The sequence below is a fragment of the Hyperolius riggenbachi genome, chromosome 10 (assembly GCF_040937935.1).
Source record: "Hyperolius riggenbachi isolate aHypRig1 chromosome 10, aHypRig1.pri, whole genome shotgun sequence".
Taxonomy (NCBI): Eukaryota; Metazoa; Chordata; class Amphibia; order Anura; family Hyperoliidae; genus Hyperolius; species Hyperolius riggenbachi.
In genome coordinates, this window is record NC_090655.1 from 8,534,672 (window position 1) to 8,546,695 (window position 12,024).

Here is a 12,024-nt window from a genome sequence, read left to right on the forward strand (position 1 = left end):
ACCAAATGCTTCTCTCTCTGGAACAAACACACAAGGCAAAGAAACAGTAAATAGAATACCAGTACATATTTGGCAGAAACCAAATACAGCATTACATCAGAAGCAAGCCAACTGTAAGGTATAGTGGTGGTGGAAATGTTTGGGGTTGAGGCTTCTTAACCACTTAAGGACCAGGGGAATTTGCTGTGATCTGTGCTGCGTGGGCTCTCCAGCCCACAGCACAGATCACTTTGCAGCCAGGGCGACCAGACTCCCCCCCTTTTTTCCCCCTCTAGGGGGATGTCCTGCTGGGGGGGGGGGGTCTGATCGCCGCCGGCTATCTGCGTTTTGCGGGGGGGCTCCTCAAAGCCCCCCTCCGCAGCGATTTCCGCACTCTGCCCTTCCCTCCCTCTCGCTATGGGCTGCGCAGGACGGAAATCCGTCCTGCGCCGCCTAGGATAGGCTTCAGCCTATCAGATGCCGGCGATCCCCGGCCAATCAGAGGCCGGGGATCACGATCTCCTTTACGGCGCTGCTGCGCAGCAGCGCCGTATGATGTAAACAGCTGGGATTTCTTCCCCGCGTGTTTACATTTCGCCTGCGAGCCGCGATCGGAGGCTCGCAGGCTGTTCACGGAGACACTTTCCGTGAAATGACATGGAAAGGCCGCTCGTACGAGTGGCCGTTTCCATGTAATACCACTTACGACCTGCCTACGCCTAGTGGGATAAGCAGTAAAAATCTGACAGAACCAACAGGTTTTGGACTAGTCCATCTCCTCATAGGGGAGGGTTCTCAGGGTTTTCTTTGTTTTCAAAAGCACTGGCTGAAGTTGCTAAGTCTAACTGGTCTAATAGTAAAATACCAGCCAACCTACCTACTCACTTGCACACTACTTTGGCAGTTAGATTTAGCAACTGTCGTTCAGAAAATTATTTTAAAAACAAAGAAAACCCTGAGAACCTCCCATCAGGAGATGGTCGCTCCGAAACCTTTCAGTTCCCTCAGATTTTAACTGATTACTTTTTCACCAAAGTTGTCCTATAACATCAGCAAGGTATTGGCAGCATAGAAATCGCTGTGAAATTTTCCTTAGTATATACTGTCAGAAGCTTTAACAGAAACTTGCATTGTATTCTGTATCCCCCCAACTAACCTAATGCTGCATCTACCATGTGGTCTAATTAAAGGCACTTCCTGTCAGGTTTGATTGGCTGAATTCCAAGCTGCATACAATTTGCAAAAAAAGAAAAATGTACGTTTCATTGTCCATTTTGTAGTGATGGCTGCAGTAATCATCGGCCAGCACTAGGTGATGTTGTATGATACGCATGTGTTATTGTTTTGTTTGTTTTTTGTTATATAGGATTTATCTTTATATAGTGTCATAAGTTCCAATAATTATACCAATCAAATGTGATTATATTTAAGTAACAATTATACACTTATAAAGCATGAATATGTCTTCTGTCATTATCTGAAATTTTTTTTTTTTTCAATTCAAGTTATATATACTGTATATATATTACATGTTAGATGCAGTACAAAGCTATAGGCCATTGATCTGCCAATGTTCTTGCTCCGCCCCCCGAATGTTTTAAATTTTCCGTCCTGTATGATCAATACTTTCAATCGATTTATTTTTGTCAAAATGATTGATCTGACATTTTGGGGAATTGATTTCCAGCAGATGAATCAAATCTGTAAGGAACTGAATGAGAAAATCGATGAGTGTATGGGCACCTTAAAGAGACTTTGTAACAACATTTTGAGCCTTATTTCTTCTATCCTATAAGTTCCTATACCTGTTCTAATGTGCTCTGTCTTACTGCAGCCTTTCCTAGTAGCACAGTGGCTGTGTTATCTCTGTTATATGATCTAATCTTCTCTCCTCTGTCGGGCTCAGGCAGTCAGGCTGGAATGTGCTGTGCTGCTTGTGATTGGATAGAAGCTATACACACCCTCTCCAGGCCCCCTGCACACTCTGTATGACTCACACACTGAGCTCCTCTCAGCCTATCACTTGCTATGTCTTTTGTTTGTAAACACTGCATGAAAATGGCAATTACAAGCCAGGATTGCACCAGGGAGTGGCAGAAACAGCACAGAGGGGCACAGGAGAACATAATGAATAGAGTGGTATGCTTTTTATTGTAAGAATTTTACAGTACAGATTCTCTTTAATACAAGTTTTGCATTGACAGGAGCTATAAAATAACCTTTACTTGAATTTTTTTTAACCTCCTTTATTTTTTATATTACCTCCTATAATTTTTTATTATACTTGTTACATTTTTAAATATATATTTTTTTAAAAAAAGTATTTATTTCGTTTAACATAATGCAGTGATTTAGATCCAGTTCACAAGGTCGCTTGGCGGGCGTTTACCGCTGGCGTCCAGGACTTGTCATTAAACGCTTCCATTCCAGTGACTGGGAGCATTTGCATCAGGCTTTTACTGGCGTTTGCGCAAAAGCGGCGTTCCGATCCCGATTTCTCCTGTCATTTCAGGCGACTCTGGACGATACATGCGGCGTCCAGGGTCGATTACCGCCCCGTCTTCCTGTCCCCCTGATGAAAAGCGATGATCGCAATGGGACGCTGCCGAAAGTCTGTACAAGATGCCGCCGAACGAGACGCGGCTTGGAGCTGGACAGCAGCCCATGTGAACCGGCGCTGAGGGCCCGATCACACTAAGGGCGTTTTTGCCCTTTTTCAAGTGCAGACGATTTTAAAACCGCCCTACAAAAACACTTGTACAATGAATAAGAGAGTTCACAGCTGAGTGGTTCATTTCCGACTGCTCACTAAAGTGCCGCCGTACCACTTTTGAGGCGTTTTTGTTATAATGAAAGGTATAGAAAGAGTGCTAAACGCTCACAAGATTGCTTTGTGCAGCGATTGCGTTCACGTTTTTAAGAATAAATACTTTGTATTTATTCTTTTCCGAGTCAGAGTCCACTCCCTGACTTGCGTCAGGGAGTGAATTACAAAACCGCTCTGGAAAAGCGATTAGAAAAGCGCTTTTACAAGAAGCGCAGTGCACAGTGGAGCGCCGGGAGGGGGGGGGGGGAAGCACACAAAAATGCAAAACACTTGCGTTTGCGTTTTTTATTTTAGGTGTGACTGAGGCCTAAATCTTGTTTTTCTGGTGTCTTGCACCAGTTGCTGGCTGCCATGTGAGGAGCCGGACAGTAGCCCATGTGAACCTGCACTGAGGGCCCGCTCACACTAGGGGCGTTTTTGCCCTTTTTTCAAGTGCAGGCGATTTTAAAATCGCCCTAAAAATGCTTGTGCAATGAATCCCTATGAGAGAGTTCACAGTTGAGCGGTTCGTTTCCGAGTGCTCACCAAAGCACCGCCGTACCACTTTTGAGGCGTTTTTGTTATAATGGAAGGTATAGGAAGAGTGCTTAACGCTCACAAGATCGCTTTGTGCAGCGATTGCGTTTTTAAGAATAAATACATTGTATTTATTCCTTTCCGAGTCAAAGAGTTCACTTCCTGACTTGCGTCAGGGAGTGAATTACAAAATCGCTCTGGAAAAGTGATTAGAAAAGTGATTTTACCAGAAGCGCAGCACACAGTGGAACGCTGGGAGGGGGGAGGGAGAAACACACAAAAACGCAAAATGCTTGCGTTTTCGATTTTAGGTGTGAATGAGGCCTAAATCTTGTTTTTCTGGTGTCTTGCCCCAGTTGCCGGCTGCCACGTGCACGTTTGTGTAATAATCTGCTCCCCAGTCATGGCGTAGGATTCCCGGCGTTGGTGTAGATTGTGAAGCCATGTGATCGCTGATGATGCGTTACTATGGAATCCTACACAAGCTCCCATCATCATTTTCACAGTCATGATTTCCTAGATAATTAAGTGTAACAAGATGAGGTTTATGGGATATAAAGCTACTCTGCTGAACAGGATTAACATTCACATAAAATGACACAAACGTAAATATGTAAGAAGGAATCTGTGCCGGCCACTGTTTGAAGCAGAGGATTCTGGTACTCCTTATATTTAGCATACACAGAAACCACAGTGACTATAAACAGAGCCCGATCGATGCAATTCACTTTTTCTCCGAATTTTTCTCCTAGGTGATATTATCACACATTGGGGTCAATTCATAAAAGGCTGTGCGGTAAAAAAATCTGGTCGGTAAAATATCGCATTCGGTATTTTAGACTTTTGTGTGCTAATTCATAAAAATGTCACAGCTGCGATAGAAGTGCGGGGATTTACCGAACGAAACTGTCGGTAACATGAGAAGAGTAGCTGCCTGATTTGTTACATTCAGTTGTTACATCTGTTCTCCGTGCAGAGACAGCATTAATATAAGAGGCATCCCCACTTCCCTTTAGATGTGCATGTTTTGTTATACTGCCTCTGCTTGCCCTGAATCTGTTCTGTATCTGTCTATTATATTTCTTAACAATCTATTTAAGTAGAAGAACTTCAAGAAACTTTACACATGGCAGGCTTTCTAATGTGAAATACACATCTTAAAGGGGACCAGAGAGGAATGCTTGTTAAAAACAGAAAAAGCTTTTATACATACCTGGGGCTTCTTCCAGCCCCATACACACGGATCGCTCCCACGCCGCCGTCCTCCGCTGCCTGGATCCGCCGGTACCGGGCCCGTCACTTCCGGCGGACGCGGCCAATTGTCCGCATCACAGGGGCTCCCTCCATACCCGTACGCATGAGGCTGCCGAGTATGTAGCCTCACGCGTACTTATATGGAGGGAGCCCCCTGTGATGCGGACAATTGGCCGTGTCTACTGGCCGACTGGCGGTAATGACGAGACCCAGTACCGGCGGATCCAGGCTGCTGAGGATGGCGGCGTGGGAGCAATACGTGCGTATGGGGCTGGAGGAAGCCCCAGGTATGTATAACAGCTTTCCCCCAACGTCTCTGGTTCCCTTTAAAAGCAGCAGGAACTCAAGAGGTTAAACAAAGCCTAAGGTATTTAGGGGAAGCCTTGTTTGTTCCGCTCTCGCTGCTGCTGCCTGGGGGGGGGATCTCACTGTTTCTGCTTCTGAGTCTCCATTAACAACACACAGTCCCGTATAGACTTGGCTCTTATCGCTCTCTTATCATCTCTTCAAAGCAGGCGGTATTCTTCCGTGCCATTACCGCCTGCTCTAATCTTTATGAATTGACATTTACTGACATGTGTTGAGGTAATTATTGCACAAGGCGGTAATTTACTTCACTGCTCGGGACTTTCAGCTTTTCGTGCGTTAACAGCTTTTATGAATTGACATTTTCCTAAGTGCTCGGTAAAGTCAGCTGTTTTCTGCATTACCAAATGCGGTAATGCTTTATGAAGCTACCCCACAGGGCCGGAGCTACCATAGGAAAAAATGGGCAATTGCCCCAGGGCCCCACAGCCTGTAGGGGCCCCCAAGGTGTCTCTCCCCCATCTTAACTGTTGCTCTCCAGGGACTCTGCAGAGTCTATTAAGTTGGGAGGTGATTGGGGGAGGGACAGCAGCCAGCTCAGGGGCCCAGGAGGGAAATTTGGCTTCCTTCCAGCAATTTTTAAAAAATGTTATGTACTTTTATTCTTCTGGCGCCTCTGTTCACCTACCAATATATTTGAGTCCACCCCAGGTGGAGGGGTGATCTACCCCCTTTCTTCCGATCTACAGAGAGCGACTTCTTAGCCCTGAGTGAGAACAGGTCTAATCTCCTCACCTGCCTAATGAGTGGTTACCTAGGTGGTAACCCGTGTTTGTGAGTATTACCATCTCACTGTTTCACTTATTCAACCAGGTTTGACATACTACACTATATTGGGCTCTCAATTTCTTTTCAACTTTAGTTTTTAAGAATTAATACATTGTATTTATTCTTTTCCGAGTCAAAGAGTCTACTACCTGACTTGCGTCAGGGAGTGAATTACAAAACCGCTCTGGAAAAGTGATTAGAAAAGTGATTTTACCAGAAGCGCAGCACACAGTGGAGCGCCGGGAGGGGGGGGGGGAAGCACACAAAAACGCAAAATGCTTGCATCTTCGATTTTAGGTGTGACTGAGGCCTAAATCTTGTTTTCCTGGTGTCTTGCCCCAGTTGCCGGCTGCCACGTGCATGCTTGTGTAACAATCTGCTCCCCAGTCATGGCGTAGGATTCCCAGCGTTGGTGTAGATTGTGAAGCCATGTGATCGCTGATGATGCGTTACTATGGAATCCTACACGAGCTCCCATCATCATTTTCACAGTCGTGATTTCCTAGATAATTAAGTGTAACAAGATGAGGTTTATGGGATATAAAGCTACTCTGCTGAACAGGATTAACATTCACATAAAATGACACAAACGTAAATATGTAAGAAGGAATCTGTGCCGGCCACTGATTGAAGCAGAGGATTCTGGTACTCCTTATATTTGGCATACACAGAAACCACAGTGACTATAAATAGAGCCCAATCGATGCAATTCACTTTTTCTCCCAGGTGATTTTTTCACACATTGGGGTCAATTCATAAAAGGCTGTGCTGTAAAAAAAATCTGGTCGGTAAAATATCGCATTCGGTATTTTAGACTGTGCTAATTCATAAAAAAATGTCACAGCTGCGATAGAAGTGCGGGGATTTACCGAACGAAACTGTCGGTAGCATGAGAAGAGTAGCTGCCTGAGTTGTTACAGTCAGTTGTTACATGTTGTTCTCCGTGCAGAGACAGCATTACAATATAAGAGGCATCCCCAACTTCCCTGTAGATGTGCATGTTTTATTATACCGCCTCTGCTTGCCCTGAATCTGCTCTGAATGTGTCTATTATATTTCTTAACAATCTATTTAATTGCCACAGCGTAGAAGAACTTCAAGAAACGTTACACATGGCAGGCTTTCTAAAGTGAAATACACATCTTAAAAGCAGCAGGATCCCAAGAGGTTAAACACACAGCCTAAGGTATTTAAGGGAAGCCTTGTTTGTTCCGCTCTCGCTGCTGCTGCCTGGGGGGGGGGGGGATCTCACTGCTTCTGCTTGTGAGTTTCCATTAACAACACACAGTCCCGCATAGACTTGGCTCTTATCATCTCTTCAAAGCATGCGGTATTCTTCCGTGCCATTACCGCTTACTCTAATCTTTATGAATTGACATTTACTGACACGTGTTGAGATAATTATCGCACAAGGCGGTAATTTACCTCACTGCTCAGGAATTTCAGCTTTTCATGTGGTAACAGGCACAGTTTTTATGAAATGACATTTTCCTAAGTGCTCAGTAAAGTCAGCTGTTTTCTGCATTACTGAATAAAAATCATTTTAAGCCACCAGCACATAAAAAAATACTCTGAATAATTTTGGCGGTACTGTTTCACCTATTTTTTGGTATTTTTTTCAACTGCAGAGTGCTGAAAAGTTAATTTAAACAGAAGATGAATTATCTCCTAGGAGAAAACTCAGGAGAAAAAGTGAATTGAATCGGGCTGAATATGAGCAAAGTAAAGCAGCAGACTCAAAAAGTAGATGAAAAAATACTGTCAAAATTATTCTGAGTATTTTCTTGCTTGCCTGCGGCTTGAAGGGACCCTGAGCAGACAGGGGCGTATCTGGGTATAGAGCCTATAGCAAACACTAAAATTGCTCCCCTAAACCCCCCTTTCAGAATCAGAATCAGAATCAGAATGTATTTATTTCGACAAGTACAACGTGAGTTGTACCCGGAATTGCTTTTGGCACAACAGGGTCGGTGATGGTACAGTAGATATACAGAAGCTACAGTAAAAGCATACAGTGCATTTACAGATACATACAGCTATTACCTACAGTAAATACAATGCACATACAGATCATAAGTCAAGGTGGAAGAATCCGTAAAGATGGGCCCTGAAGAACGGACAAGAGGGGAATCCGCTGCCGTCCATGGCACTCAAAACGCTTCTGCAGCAATAAATTGAATCAGATGCCTCCAGTCCGTCCCCGGGAAGAGAGAGAGAGAGAAAAGATTGCGAAGATGAAAAAGAACAATGAAAGTGAGGCCCCTTGGGCAGTGCGGTGTGACTGGTTAGCGTCTCGTTTGGCTGGCTATGCCGCAGTGATGGGTCCGCAACTGCTCATCCGACATCCTCTTAGTAGGGAAGGACCCATGATACCAGTGCAGGGAGCCAGTGCAAGATGCCAGATTTGTTGGCTGACCCAGTGGGAACCAGGAGGATGGCGGCTGACCCGCAGCGGTGGCCACACAGTGCTGTGCAATGGAGCTGGTGGGTGCACGGGGCCCTGCTATGAAGATGGTGGTTGCAAAGGGCATGCAGCTGGGGCCGATTTGGTGGAGCAGAGAATGGCAGCTGAGGGACCAGGAGGGCCCCAGCAGGTTCCGCTTGCCCAGAGGACAGAGAGAGCAGTCCAGCTTGGGGTCTCACCTGGGCAGTGTTGCACTAGGGTTCTTATGATCTGCCCTGCAGAAAAGCGGGGTTGCCCATCTCTCCTTCGCTGCAGCCTGGACGGAGGATTGAGGCATCCTGCGCGTGCTCCAGGTGGCTCTAAATTCCCTGGCGGCGGTGGAGATCCTGATGCTGAGGTCCGGGCCACGTGGGTGGCGGCAGCCGATGGCGCAGGAGTGACGGATTCCTTTGGCTTGTAGCAGTAGCAGCATGAGGATGAGGGCATTTCCTCGGCGGCAAAGAGTCTTGCAGCGCCTGGTCCTGCTGTCACGCCATGTGGGTGATGGCCGCTCAGCTGATCCTGGAAGTCACGTGGAGGATGGTGAGAGCGGTGTTCGGCTCTGGCGATTCCAGGCTGGCAGCCCACTGCAGACCAGGACAGCGGTGAAGAAAGCCGGCGGTTGACTCACGGACTCAGAGCGGAGGGAGTCCCCGAACTGCCCTGAGCCAGTAGCTGGCATGCGAGGTCCTGCGAGCGGTGCATGCAGGAGCTGCACACACCGATGTGATGCCGCTGGGGGCCGTCTGCCAGCCGCGTGCGCCCCGCGGGTCACCAAACTTGTCCGCAAGCCCCCATCCACACTCACCCTCCCCACCAGGGAGGAAGAGAGCAGGCGGGTGACTCCAGGGGCAAAACAAAAAAATAAAAGTCCGGAGCCCTGTGGCCGTGGCGACCTCTACAGCGCCATCTTTCCCTACCACTCAGTGGAAGTACAGCATCCTATCTCACGTACATGTGTTATGATTGCCTGTGTTTTTTGACTTGGGATATTGCTGATGTTACTTTTTGGGAAATAGCTCTAATTCTTCCCTCTTTATCCTCTTTTCTAACACTAAGCCAAGTGCGCCCTACAAACGTAAGTTAAGTAGTCATGTTCCCCAGATAACAGAATTCATCTGATTCGAGGTCTGAGTGATGGGATCAGGCATGGTGCCACAGCACAGGGGCAGGCATGGCGCCCATGGTGCTGGCGCGCCCATGACATGAGCCATGACGGCACCCCTCTAGATACTGTACGCCTCTGTGAGCAGACCCTTCAAATAAAAATCTGCACTTACCTGGAGCCCGTCCACGCACCTGATGCAATCACGCGCCCGTAGCTGTAGGCATCCTGCACATGCTTGGTTAAGTCTTTCGAGAACTGTGCATGCGCAGGACGCTTACGGCGACGGGTGCGCAGACGGGTCACACATGCACAGTTGCATAGTTTTGGCCCAAAGTCGCCAGGCTAACGGGGCCACCACTGGGACCACGGAGTGTACTGACATAGGCCGGGGCATAACAATAGACCCTGCAAGGGATGCAGCTGCAGGGGGGCCTAGAAGCCACAGTGGGCCCCATCCTGAGAGACTGACAACTAAGGGCAAGGAGAGAAAAAACTTTCTGCTCTCTGCACAATTGTTCTAATAACTGCATCTGCTCAGCCACTGATAACGAGTCATACAAAGTTTTGTAGACAAAGGTTTGTAGACAGTCCCTATTCAGTGTGCAAGGGTAGGGGGCCCCATCCAAAGTTTTGCAGGGAGGCCCAGTGATTTCTAGTTACGCCCCTGAGACCAGGATTTGAATCTCGGCTCTTTCTGTTCAGTAACCCAGTACCTATCGAGTAAGGAGACCTTGGGCTCAGACTCCTGGGACGCTCTTGCACTGCAGGGTGGCCTACTGTTTACAATTTATGTCGTTCGGAAGTTGTGAGTTTCCATATTACAGCTGCAAATGCCAATTAAATGAGCAATGAGAACCTGCCTGATGTTGTCCTCATCGTTTAACTGCTGGGCGGATGGGTGACTGTAATTATGACCTCCGCTTAATTCGCTTTTATGTGATGTTAGAGCTGGTTACGTTTCTCATTCAATCATTTTTAAAAGAAGCAGAGAGCTCCAAGAGTTAATTTTCTGGTTAAAGTACGAGTTTAATTGAAATGTTTAAATCAAATTGTGGAAGATTTATTAAATCCGGTGCACAGAAAATCAGAAGGACAAAGGAGGAGGGCCAGGGGCAGGGCAACCAATCAGGGTTCACCTAAATAAAGCAAGGATTTCGATTGGTGGTGCAAGGTAACTGCTCTGTTTTCGCTCCAATTTTTACTGCCCTGGTCTGGATATATCAGGTCTGTCATTTCCATATGGTTTTGGCATGCCACTCGACAATGACGTCTCATTACCATCCAAGCACAAGCAGTCATCGTACTGACGTGTTTTATCATGTATGAATTACGAGAGATTTTTACAGAGCCTGTATGATGACTCCTGTGTCTTTTCTTAGAACCATTTCTAGCTACATCTGTCCAAGTTCGATTCAACCCCTGTAGAAGTAGGTGTTTGACCACAAAACATATCACTAGTTCACTTTTCTTCTACAATTTGACAGTGCTGGACATTGTTCCTTTTTTTTCGGTTGCAGGTGGGGGCTCAAGGCCAGGGCCGGCCTTAGGTTTCACAGCGCCCTGAGCGAAACCTGATTATCGTGCCCCCCTTCATCCTCTTCACACGTGCATACACGCAAACATGGACACACCTTTCAGGTTCGGGAATATTAATAAAAGCAATCAGTGGGGCAGTTAGCCCCCCCCCCCCCACCACCACAATCTGGAGTGATAGCACAGCACCAACAATTTTCATCATGCGTTATAGCCGCAGTGCGCCCCCCCCCCCCCCCCCCAAAAAAAATATGCCCTCAGACTCAGTATAGGTAGGTAGCCAGGTATAGGTGCCCCCGGTATAGGATCTCATGTGTAGGTGCCTTCAATATAGCTAGCCAAGCAGTATAGGAAGTCAGGTGTCGGTCTTCCCCCATAGGTAGCAAGGTGAAGGTGCCTCCAGTATAAGTAGCCAGGTGTTGGTGCCCTCAGTATAGGTAGCCAGCTATAGGTGTCCCCAGTATAGGAAGTCAGGTGTAAGTGCCTTCAGTAAAGGTAGCCAGCTATAGGTGCCCCCTTGGAAGCCGGCGCCCTGAGCGACCGCTCCAGTCGCTCAGGTCAAAGGCCGGCTATGCTCAAGGTTCTGGTTGGGGGGACATTTGAAGCCGATGTATTGTTTTAAAATCACTGGAAGGAGACTTCTCTGCTGCTGGAGCATTCTGAAAGCAAGATCTGTAGAATAGGGGCGGGATTACATGGATACAGACAGAAACCCGGTAGCCTCTGATGATGGATCTTCCCAGAAGATTTGGGATGACTCCTGGGGGTCGAGCTTCCAAGTTTCTGTAAAGAGAGAGACCAGGAACCCGATGGTGCAGTATCGTTAGGTATATGGATAAGAACAGAGTAATGAAATATACTCACAAACGTAGGTTGCACTTCTGCAACCACCAACAAAGCCTACGGGAAATTAATCAGCTCCGTTCGGTATCCCAGGTCTGCTATGCAGGTGCTGGTCGGTCGCTCACCTTGGGTTATTGAGACACGTGGTGTCTAATACTTTACCCCGAACTTCTGCTAAAAGGAACTGTAGGAGGGGCCCAAAGATATTCTAATCTCTAAGTCATAGAATATAGGAGTAAATTCATCTTACCTCCATAAAAGAAATAACCGCTTCAGTAGAAGTACATTTTAATGATGCGCAAAAGACAACGCGTTTCGCAAGTACTGGCCCGCTTCCTCAGGTCAATAACAAGCGCCTAAGGCTGCAGCAGTCATGGGTGTGGGCGC